The sequence below is a fragment of the Vicia villosa genome, linkage group LG5 (assembly GCF_029867415.1).
Source record: "Vicia villosa cultivar HV-30 ecotype Madison, WI linkage group LG5, Vvil1.0, whole genome shotgun sequence".
Classification (NCBI taxonomy): Eukaryota; Viridiplantae; Streptophyta; class Magnoliopsida; order Fabales; family Fabaceae; genus Vicia; species Vicia villosa.
In genome coordinates, this window is record NC_081184.1 from 136422226 (window position 1) to 136435180 (window position 12955).

Consider the following 12955-nt stretch of genomic DNA (forward strand, 5'->3'; position numbering starts at 1 on the left):
ATGTTATTGCTTATAAATAGAGTGGGTTAAGAATTTAGAAATTTTAGCAACTTTTTAGCTTTCAAGCTTATAGGTACTTTCTAGTAAAAGTCTTTGTTCCTTCTTCTTTAAGAGTATCATTAGAAGCGACTCAGTGTTTCCCTCAAAGCTTTTGTCTTTTTTTCATTCCTTCTACTTCATCAGTCGCCCATAACTAGGTGTCCTTCTAACTCAAGCTTTACTTTAACCATTTCTTGTTATCTAGTTAGAATGTGTGATAATAAATTCTTGGTCCTTTAACATAGTCCGGTACAATTATAAAGCTCAAATAACATTGTCCTCTCTTTTACTTTCTAAAAATGCAAACCCAGTTGAAAAAGTCATCTTTGTAGAAGTAACACCAACAATTTTCAAGTGTGGAAGCCTATAATTGTTGGACTTATATGTTGAATCAATAATGAGCAAAGTGGGAAATGTGTATAACAACTTGATGAAATCAGGATGAGTCCAAAATATATCTCGAACTATTTCTCCATCCTCACACACTTTGTACCTAGATACATAATGGTTATTATCCATAAGCTTCAATAGTTGTTGCATTTTAGTTCTTATACCTCTTATCGCCTTGTTGTTTCGGGCACGAACATTGTATAATTGATTGATATTTTAGACATTTCGAGGTCTTTTTTCATTTCTAAGTTACAAGTATGTTTTTGGGCTACATTGTGATTATTGTCATGTTAGAAACTAGATCCTTCTCTTCAGGATTAAGTCGACATGTAAGGGGATGACCGGCTAACTTGTACCATATGTCATGATTATGTATACCACAAATCACATTAAATGTCCATGTATTATTTTTTCCATAAGGTACCCGCACAATTTAAAAGGACACTCACATTTCTTCAAATTGGTGTCATCCTATTTCAACTTCAGGATAAGTTTGCCACTTGTTTCACATCTCACTGTCATAAATCCCTATCTTATATTAGAACCATTATTGTTAGAACAAGATTTGTTTTGATCAATATTCTTAGTTTTGATGATAACAAGGATATGAATTTTGTGTGAGATAATGTGGTACTCTAATACATTGCAATTTCCCTTTCAGGAAATATATAAAGAGTATGCACATATCAACGCTCAGAAGCTTTGTCTCAGAAGGTTCAGCATGCAACATCAGAACATGGTCTGGCAAGACATCAGAAGATGGTCAAGGCAGAATCAGAACATGGGTCTATGGAAGCATCAGAAGAACTTGAGATCAGAAGCAGAAGCACTGAAGTTCTCATGGTATCACGCTCAGAAGCACTTCAAGGTCAGAAGACAAGAAGATGCTTTGCACCAAGCTGCTTGACTCTGATGATATTCAAATATTATATTCACAAACATCAGATCAGAAGAAAGTACAGGTGGCAGGCTACGCTGACTGACAAAAGGAACGTTGGAAGCTATTAAAGGCAACGTCAGTAGACACAGCGTGAACAAGGCTCGAGGTAGTTGACAAAAGCGTGAAACATTAAATGCAAAGCTGTACGGAACACGCAAAGCATTAAATGCGCTCAACGGTCATCTTCTCAAACGCCTATAAATATGAAGTTCTGATGAGAAGCAAGGTTACCAATTCTGAACGAAATTATTCTGAAAGACTTGCTGAAACGCTGTTCAAATTCAAAGCTCAGAAACTTCATCTTCATCAAAGCTCACTACATTGCTGTTGTAATATATTAGTGAGATTAAGCTTAAACGTTAAGAGAAATATGACTGTTGTGATTATAGCTTTTAAGAAGCATTGTAAAACTCTTATTTGATTACATTAATTTGTAAGTAACTAGAGTGATCAAGTGTTGATCAGGATACTCTAGGAAGTCTTAGCTTGTGTCTAAGCAGTTGTAATTAGAGTGATCACGTGGTGGTCAGGATACTCTAAGAAAGTCTTAGCTTGTGTCTAAGCATTTGTTCCTGGAGTGATCAGGTTGTGATCAGGATACTCTAGAAGACTTAGTCGCGGACTAAGTGGAAAACCATTGTAATCTGTTGCGATTAGTGGATTAAATCCTCAGGTGAGGTAAATCACTCCGTGGGGGTGGACTGGAGTAGTTTAGTTAACAACGAACCAGGATAAAAATAACTGTGCATATTGTTTTTATCGTTCAAGTTTTTAGACTACACTTATTCAAACCCCCCCTTTCTAAGTGTTTTTCTATCCTTCAATTGGCATCAGAGCGCCGGTTCTAAGGTGCAAGCACTTAACCGTGTTTAGAAAAGATTCAGGAAGAGAAAAACGCTTCAGTAAAAGATGGCTGGTGAAGTTCCAACAAATCCAGCTGCATCTACATCTGGCTCTGCTGAGCAAAATAATGGTTATACTAGACCACCAATATTCGATGGTGAAAACTTTGAATATTGGAAAGATAAACTGGAAAGTTACTTTCTTGGTCTGGATGCTGATCTATGGGATCTTCTGTTGGATGGTTACAAACATCCTGTTAAAGCTACTGGTGTAAGGCTCACGAGAAGCGAAATGAATGATGATCAAAAGAAAGATTTCAAGAATCATCACAAATGCAGGACTGTTTTGCTGAATGTTATCTCTCATGCTGAGTATGAGAAGATATCTAACAGGGAAACGGCCCATGACATATATGAGTCCTTGAAGATGACTCATGAAGGAAATGCTCAAGTCAAGGAGACCAAAGCTCTCGCACTAATCCAGAAGTATGAAGCTTTCAAGATGGAGGATGATGAAGACATTGAAAAGATGTTTTCAAGATTTCAAACTCTGATTGCTGGATTGAGAGTTCTCGACAAAGGCTACACCAAGGCTGATCATGTAAAGAAGATCATCAGAAGTTTGCCCAGAAGATGGGGCCCAATGGTGACTGCATTCAAGATTGCGAAGAATCTGAATGAAGTTTCTTTGGAAGAGTTGATCAGTGCCTTGAGGAGTCATGAGATTGAACTTGACGCTAATGAACCTCAGAAGAAAGGTAAGTCTATTGCTTTAAAATCTAATGTTAAAAAATGCACTAACGCTTTTCAGGCTAGAGTAGAAGATCCTGAAGAATCATAATCTGAAGAAGAAGATGAACTGTCCATGATTTCCAGAAGGGTGAACCAACTCTGGAAGAGCAAGCAAAGGAAGTTCAGAGGCTTCAGAAGTTCAAAGAGATTTGAACGTGGAGAATCTTCTGGTGACAGAAGATCTGACAAGAAGAAGGCTGTCTGCTATGAGCGCAATGAGCCTGGACATTACAAGAATGAGTGTCTGAAACTTCAGAAGGAGAATCCCAAGAAGAAGTTTCATAAGAAGAAAGATCTTATGGCAACATGGGATGATTCTGAATCAGAATCAGGATCAGACTCTGAAGGAGAGCAGGCAAACTTTGCGCTGATGGCGACAGAAGATGATGGATCAGAATCTACATCAGAATCAGATTCTGAAGAGGTATTTTCTGAACTATCTAGAGAAGAGTTAGTTTCCAGTCTAATAGAGCTTCGTGAATTAAAAGCTCATCTTAGTATCAAATACAAAAAGCTGAAAAAGCAATTTGAATTTGAAACTAAGAAGCTTGAGTTGGAAAATTCTGAATTAAAAGAAAAAGTTTTAAAATTATCCAATAATGTTGGATCTCCTTCTGATTCAGAAAAATCCACTCCTAGTCTGAATCATATTCTGAAAGAATATGATTTAAGTTTCAGGAAGTTCTTATCTAGAAGTATTGGCAGAAGTCAGCTAGCTTCTATGATATATGCTGTGTCTGGGAACAAGAGAGTTGGCATTGGTTATGAGGGTGAAATCCCATACAAGCTTGAATCTGTGGATGATATGAAAATATCATACAAGCCTCTGTATAACCAATTTAAATTTGGCCACTCCCATGATATAAAGCACACATCACATGCACAAAGTTTTCACATAACACACACCAAGAAGCATGTAACACAACCTAAGAAATATCATGGAACTCAGAATAAGGAATATCATGCTGTTCCTCCCGTTAAATATTTTGCTAAACCCAAGTTCAATCAGAACTTGAGGAGAACTAACAAGAAAGGACCCAAGAAATTATGGGTACCTAAGGAAAAGATTATTCCTATTGCAGATATCCTTGGCGGAAAAGAGGACAAAAAGCAAAATGTCATGGTACCTGGACTCTGGGTGCTCGCGACACATGACGGGAAGAAGGTCTACATTCCAAGACCTGGTGCTTAAACCAGGTGGAGAAGTCAAGTTTGAAGGAGATCAGAAGGGCAAAATCATTGGCTCTGGAACCATAAGTCTTGGTAACTCTCCTTCCATAACTAATGTACTTCTTGTAGAAGGATTAACGCATAACTTATTGTCCATAAGTCAATTAAGTGACAATGGTTATGATATAATCTTCAATCAAAAGTCTTGCAAGGCTGTAAGTCAGAAGGATGGCTCAATCCTATTTACAGGCAAGAGGAAGAACAACATTTATAAGATTGATCTTTCTGATCTTGAGAAGCAGAAGGTGACTTGTCTTATGTCTGTTTCTGAAGAGCAATGGGTCTGGCACAGAAGATTAAGACATGCTAGTTTGAGAAAGATTTCTCAGATTAACAAACTAAATCTGGTCAGAGGACTCCCCAATCTGAAATTCAAATCAGATGCTCTTTGTGAAGCATGTCAGAAGGGCAAGTTCTCCAGACCTGCATTCAAGTCTAAGAATGTTGTTTCTACCTCAAGGCCGTTAGAACTCTTGCACATTGATCTGTTTGGCCCAGTCAAAACAGCATCTGTCAGAGGGAAGAAATATGGATTAGTCATCGTTGATGATTATAGCCGCTGGACATGGGTAAAGTTCTTGAAACACAAGGATGAGTCTCATTCAGTGTTCTTTGAATTCTGCACTCAGATTCAATCTGAGAAAGAGTGCAAGATCATAAAGGTCAGAAGTGATCATGGTGGTGAATTTGAGAACAAATTCTTTGAGGAGTTCTTCAAAGAAAATGGTATTGCCCATGATTTCTCTTGTCCTAGAACTCCACAGCAAAATGGAGTTGTAGAGCGAAAGAATAGGACTCTACAAGAAATGGCCAGAACCATGATCAATGAAACCAATATGGCTAAGCATTTCTGGGCAGAAGCAATAAACACTGCGTGTTATATTCAGAATAGAATCTCTATCAGACCTATTCTAAATAAGACTCCTTATGAATTGTGGAAGAACATAAAGCCAAACATTTCATATTTCCATCCTTTTGGATGTGTATGTTTTATTCTGAATACTAAAGATCATCTTGGTAAGTTTGACTCCAAAGCACAAAAATATTTCCTTCTTGGATATTCTGAACGCTCTAAAGGCTACAGAGTATACAATACTGAAACATTGATTGTAGAAGAATCAATCAATATCAGGTTTGATGATAAGCTTGGTCTTGAAAAACCAAAGCAGTTTGAGAATTTTGCAGATTTTGATATTGATATCTCAGAAGTTGAAGAATCAAGAAGCAAAGCTGCAGAAGCTGGCTGTCTCAGAAGCAATGGATCAGAAGATCAAGTTGCTGCATCTTTAGAGAATCTGAGAATCTCTGAAGAACCTACAGTCAGAAGATCACCTAGACTTGCTTCAGCTCATTCAGAAGATGTGATCCTTGGGAAGAAAGATGATCCCATCAGAACAAGGGCATTCCTTAAGAACAATGCAGAATGTCAATTAGGTCTTGTTTCTTTGATCGAGCCAACTTCTGTTGATCAAGCTCTAGAAGATCCAGACTGGATAATTGCCATGCAAGAAGAATTAAATCAGTTTACAAGGAATGATGTATGGGACTTGGTTCCTAGACCAAAAGGATGTAACATCATCGGTACTAAGTGGGTTTTCAGAAACAAGCTAAGTGAGAAAGGTGAAGTGGTAAGAAACAAAGCCAGACTGGTTGCTCAGGGTTATAGTCAGCAAGAAGGGATTGATTATACAGAAACCTTTGCACCAGTGGCTAGGTTAGAATCTATTCGTCTATTAATTTCTTTTGCCACTCAACACAACATCACTCTTTATCAGATGGATGTTAAGAGTGCCTTCTTAAATGGTTACATAGATGAAGAAGTTTATGTCCATCAACCTCCTGGTTTTGAAGACTCCATGTCTCCAAATCATGTTTTCAAATTAAAGAAATCATTATACGGATTGAAACAAGCTCCCAGAGCTTGGTATGAACGTTTGAGTTCTTTCCTTCTGGAAAATGATTTCACTAGAGGAAAAGTGGACACTACTCTCTTTTGTAAAACATTTAAAAAGGATATTTTAATTTGTCAAATATATGTTGATGATATTATCTTTGGAACATCTAATGCTACACTTGGAAAGGAGTTTGCCGAGTCTATGCAGGCTGAATTCGAAATGAGCATGATGGGAGAACTCAAGTATTTCCTTGGGATTCAAATCAACCAAACTTCCGATGGAACCTATGTTCATCAAACGAAGTATGTGAAAGAACTTCTGAAGAAGTTTAATCTTTCTGAAAGCAAAGAAGCCAAAACTCCTATGCATCCAACTTGTGTACTGGGTAAGGATGAGGTAAGTAAGAAGGTAGATCAGAAGTTGTACAGAGGTATGATTGGATCTCTTCTATATCTAACTGCTTCTAGACCTGACATTCTCTTTAGTGTTTGTTTGTGTGCTCGATTCCAATCAGATCCAAGATAATCTCATTTAACAGCGGTTAAGAGAATTCTAAGGTATCTGAAAGGTACTACTAATGTTGGTTTAGTTTACAGAAGATCTAAAGATTACAACTTAGTAGGATTTTGTGATGCTGACTATGCTGGAGATAGAATAGAAAGAAAGAGCACTTCTGAAAGTTGTCAATTTCTTGGAAGTCATCTGATCTCATGGTACAGCAAGAAGCAAGCTACTATTGCCCTCTCAACAACAGAAGCAGAATATGTTGCTGCTGCTGGTTGTAGCACACAAATGCTCTGGATGAGAAGTCAGCTGGAAGATTATCAGATATATGAGAGTAACATTCCTATTTTCTGTGATAATACTTCTGCTATATGTTTATCTAAGAATCCTATTTTACATTCAAAAGCTAAACATATTGAGATTAAACATCATTTCATAAGGGACTATGTTCAGAAGGGTGTTATATCTTTAAACTTTGTGGATACAGACCATCAATGGGCTGATGTCTTTACAAAACCCCTTGCTGAAGATAGGTTTAAGTTCATTCTGAAGAATATCAGTATGGATTTATGCCCAGAATGAGAAGATGAGAAGATCTTGTATGAGTATCTTCTGAAATGAAATTGGATTTTTTTTGTTATAAGAAGTTCTGATTGAAATCAATTAGAAATTGTGATTCAGTTATTACTAACGTTTCATTGTCTAAGTTGATTCAGAATCTCTTTAAAAGCAAAACAGCTGTAACTGGCTATCCAGATGGTAAACACGTGTTCACTATTCCTGGACAAGCGTGCGTGCAGTTGAGGGGACGTCTACTTAGGTAGCTGTGCAAATCTCGTCTTTTGTCATTATTATCTCTCCTCACGTCAAATAACATTAAATGCCATTCATCATTTCTTTTATTGTCCTTCTTTTCTTTTTTATATTCCTCGAACGTTTCCCTCTTCTTTTTCCCTCTATTTATTCCGTCTTTTCGTTGCATTTTTTCAATAAGTCTTGGCTCTCTTTCTTCTTTTTTTTTTCTCTCTTGTCCAACAAAGTTTTTCTTTGGCATAAACCCTAGTTCATTCATCTTCAACCTAGCGTTCATCATGAATCCTTTCAACTCAATGAGAACGGATGGAAGGGTTAATCAGTTACAGGATGTGAAGCATATCTTGGGATGGCTCTCCAAGTCTCTTTCAAGACAGATCTCTTCTTCAATGCTGTTATCAACATTTATCCAAAGGAAGAAGACCTTCTTGAGTCACTGGAGCCCGTTTGCAACATTAGCTCCCTGTCTATGAACTGTCCCTCACTTCCTCTTTGGTCTCTTGGATCTCTCCTACAGTGGAGGTTCTAGTCTGGACAGGCATGAAGAATTTTCAAGCTTCCATGGCTGAACAAACTGAAGACCAGAGGGTTCTTGAGTTGTTTGCGCAGTCTTTGCGTAGGATAGAGTCTTAGGCTTTAAGTCTTTGTAGTTTTCTTTCCTTGTTGCATCTGTTTTCCTGCATTCCTCTTTTGTAATCTTTCTTGTTGAAATCAATGAAAAGTTATCTATGTTTCTTTCCTTTTGTCTCTTGCTTTACATCTGAATCTTTTTATGCTTTTTGATGTTATGACAAAAAGGGGGAGAAAATATATGATAAATGATCTGATTAATATTATCAGTTACCGAGTAAAAAGGCTCCACATTTACTAACAGAACTTGCAAAGTTCTATGTTTTTAAGTTGTGTTGTTGCAGGAATCAAAGATTCAAGATCAACATAAGAAGCAACAAAATGAATCAAGCTCTTGGATTCTTGAAGCAAGCTGAGTGCTAGGAAGCTTCAGAATCAGAAGCAAGAAGGAAGAATGATCAGAAATATCTCTATGAATCAAGCTCTTGGATTCTTGAAGCAAGCTGGGTGCTAGGAAGCTTCAGAATCAGAAGCAAGAAGGAAGAATGATCAGAAATATCTCTTGGATTCTTGAAGCAAGCTGAGTGCTAGGAAGCTTCAGAATCAGAAGCAAGAAGGAAGAATGATCAGAAATTCTGATAATAGAATATGATCCAAATCATTGTCTATTTGCTCTGATACATTGTCTATTGGATCTGATATATTCTATATGGCTTATATGGCTCTGATACATATTTTGTGTTCTGATACACATTTTATGTTCTAACTCATTCATGCTGACTTTTGTCGTTTAGTTTTGTTCTGTAACATTTCAGGATGTAGAGATGCTCTGATAATGCTCTGGTACATTCAACAATGTTCTGATACAATCTAGCATGAAGAGATGTAAGAAGAAATTCAAAGCTCTGAAGCTATCCGAGGGAAGCAGAAATCAGAAGCTGTGAATGTTCTAAAGATCCAGAAAACTCAAGTTCTGAAGCTGTCCTAAATGGAAGCATGAATCAGAAGCTGTGAATGTTCTGAAGATCAAAGAAATTCAAGTTCTGAAGCTGTCCTAAATGGAAGCAGGAATCAGAAGCTGTGAATGTTCTGAAGATCAAAGAAATTCAAGTTCTGAAGCTGTCCTAAATGGAAGCAGGAATCAGAAGCTGTGAGTGTTCTAGGGATCTAAAGAAATTCAAGTTCTGAAGCTGTCCAATGGAAGCAGAAGTCAGAAGCTATGAATTATCAGAAGCAAGAAGCTTATGTGATCGTCTCTACCGAAATAATCAGGGAAGTCTTTTATTATTAAAGTTCTTCGAGTATTTATTTCAGGGGGAGATTATTCATCTCAGGGGGAGATTGTTAATCTCAGGCGGAGACATATTCACATGCTTATGCTATAGCTGTGTAATTTGTCTTTAGCCGTCTGCTCTTTCTGATCGCAAATTCATATCATTTATATATGTTTTTGTCATCATCAAAAAGGGGGAGATTGTTAGAACAAGATTTGTTTTGATCAATATTCTTAGTTTTGATGATAACAAGGATATGAATTTTGTGTGAGATAATGTGGTACTCTAATACATTACAATTTCCCTTTCAGGAAATATATAAAGAGTATGCACATATCAGCGCTCAGAAGCTTTGTCTCAGAAGGTTCAGCATGCAACATCAGAACATGGTCTGGCAAGACATCAGAAGATGGTCAAGGCAGAATCAGAACATGGGTCTATGGAAGCATCAGAAGAACTTGAGATCAGAAGCAGAAGCACTGAAGTTCTCATGGTATCACGCTCAGAAGCACTTCAAGGTCAGAAGACAAGAAGATGCTTTGCACCAAGCTGCTTGACTCTGATGATATTCAAATATTATATTCACAAACATCAGATCAGAAGAAAGTACAGGTGGCAGGCTACGCTGACTGACAAAAGGAACGTTGGAAGCTATTAAAGGCAGCGTCAGTAGACACAGCGTGAACAAGGCTCGAGGTAGTTGACAAAAGCGTGAAACATTAAATGCAAAGCTGTACGGAACACGCAAAGCATTAAATGCGCTCAACGGTCATCTTCTCAAACGCCTATAAATATGAAGTTCTGATGAGAAGCAAGGTTACCAATTCTGAACGAAATTATTCTGAAAGACTTACTGAAACGCTGTTCAAATTCAAAGCTCAGAAACTTCATCTTCATCAAAGCTCACTACATTGCTGTTGTAATATATTAGTGAGATTAAGCTTAAACGTTAAGAGAAATATCACTGTTGTGATTATAGCTTTTAAGAAGCATTGTAAAACTCTTATTTGATTACATTAATTTGTAAGTAACTAGAGTGATCAAGTGTTGATCAGGATACTCTAGGAAGTCTTAGCTTGTGTCTAAGCAGTTGTAATTAGAGTGATCACGTGGTGGTCAGGATACTCTAAGAAAGTCTTAGCTTGTGTCTAAGCATTTGTTCCTGGAGTGATCAGGTTGTGATCAGGATACTCTAGAAGACTTAGTCGCGGACTAAGTGGAAAACCATTGTAATCTGTTGCGATTAGTGGATTAAATCCTCAGGTGAGGTAAATCACTCCGTGGGGGTGGACTGGAGTAGTTTAGTTAACAACGAACCAGGATAAAAATAACTGTGCATATTATTTTTATCGTTCAAGTTTTTAGACTACACTTATTCCAACCCCCCCTTTCTAAGTGTTTTTCTATCCTTCAATTATATGACTTCACAATTACAATATCAAGCCCCAATTGGACAACCTTCATGCGGGTTCATTGAAGCATATGTTCACGAATGACATACTCATATTCATTTGTAAATTATTTACCAACATCTACCTCAACATTAACCGGTTTAACATCCATATACACCATAGCTTTGGGAACAACATCAGAGTGCATCATATCAAAGGCCAATCATAATAGAAAATAATTAAAAACTCACTAAATTCAATATTACAATAATCCGAAAATACACTCTCATATTACATTCAACAATGGTCCGGAATTACACTTCCGAACGTAGCGTCCATTTTTTCAAAGCAAAAACCAAATTCTAGCAAGTATTGAGGAAGGAAATACATGTACATTACTTTATATTGCAGGTTCTTTTTCTCCTTGTGATGCGAAAAAACAAAGGAATATTGTTTTGAGGTCGAAAACTTGAAAAAACAGAGAAATGTTATTTTGATGTAGAAAACTTTGGCATTGCATTGCCCAAAGTAAGCATATTAGTAGCAACTGCAAATAATTAAGAGATGATCATACATTAAGGCTTTGAATAAATTTCAGGGATTCAAACTAATTTAACACTAATTGTGTATTTAAATTGAACTTTAAGTGATACCTAATCGTGGATTAGTGTACTAAAAACTGTTGGGTTGGGGGTATTAAGAAGGATTAGAAGTTGATATTCAACTTTGTTGGAACTAATTCAAACCTATGGAGAATTGTGAATCAATCTTGATGAACAAGATTCAATCAACCGATCGAATTCTCTATTGTTCTTTGCTATTCACTTAAGTGAATCAACCAACCTTGTTTGCAAGATGATTCTGATGCACAATGATAATGGAAGAAGAACAGAAAAGATGAATTGGGAAGAAAGAAAAATTAAGGTTGAACGAAAAATAGGGGAAGAAGAAAAGAAAAGATTTTCTGCAGAGCTTCTCTCTGCTTCTCAATTGCGAATTTTTTTATTGAATTATGCAACTGCAAGTATATTTTAACAATAGTAGTAACTCCCTATTTATAGTTTTTTATTTTGCTTTCTCCCTAAGCAAAGCCCAAAACAAAGCCAAAAAAATCTAATTCTGTTAAGACTACATAATTAGGCCTAAGTCAAAATTTCTGTTGAGGCTTACTTCTTTGACATTTCGACAACTGCACAACTTCGAGCCACGCTAGGCTATTTTGATACAATCTTGTTTCTACCGAGCAACATGCTTCAACACAAGGAATTACAATCTCAACAAACTTGTTATGTTATTAGGATTTACCGTTGGTTTTATCTAGCTTTTGAACAAAGGATCGCGAGAGTCATCTTCAACCCCTCATAGAACGTTACTAGAGGTCACTCTTTGTGATGTTGGGTTTAAACTCTTACCATCTTGTATTGGATTGGAGTACTTCTTGTACTCACTTCAATATATTTTGATTATAAAAGAATATATACCACAAATATTGAATACAAATATATTCATATATGTCTATTGCAAAAAATTTATTCCGTGGGCAGACAAATCAGTTAATTATTATCGAAAAATCATAATGTCGGTAATCATGCCTTGATATCAATTGTTAGTTTAATTTCATTAAGGTTCTTGATATTATGATTTTTTACAACACTCTAATTTCTATGAGAAATAATAAGAATGTATCTAGATCCATGATGATTCTTATCTTGTTCTTGATTTCTTAATTCAAATTATTTTTTCCTTTCTTCCTTCTTCTTTTTTATGTGTATCTTTGATGATGAAGATGCTATTTTATTTTGTTTGAGAAAAATAGGAAAAAAACTATACGTTATTTTTGAAAAATGCCTTATTCTAACAATCACATGTCTCATTCCTAAGTGTGTTTGGTTTGAGGTAGATGGAGGGGAGGGGAGGGAAGGGAGGGGATATTTATAATGAAATATGTTTGGTTCAATTTTTAGAAGGGGAAGGAAGCAAAATCTCTCCAAATGACACTTTTTGCGTCCTCCCGAATCGGAGAAAATCAGAGAAAATGGGAGGGAATGTGAGTTTTGTTATTTAATAAAATCATATATTTACTAAAACATCCTCAATTTTATTTTATTATTTAAAAATTATTATTTTCTCTCTTTCGTGTTTTTATTTTTCTTTTTTGTGATTTTTCTCTATTGCTTCCATGAACTTATTATAACTATTTTTCAATTTCAAATTATTCTTTTTATTTGATAAAAATTATAATCACTGCATTTTTTTTTTACTTTTTATTATAATT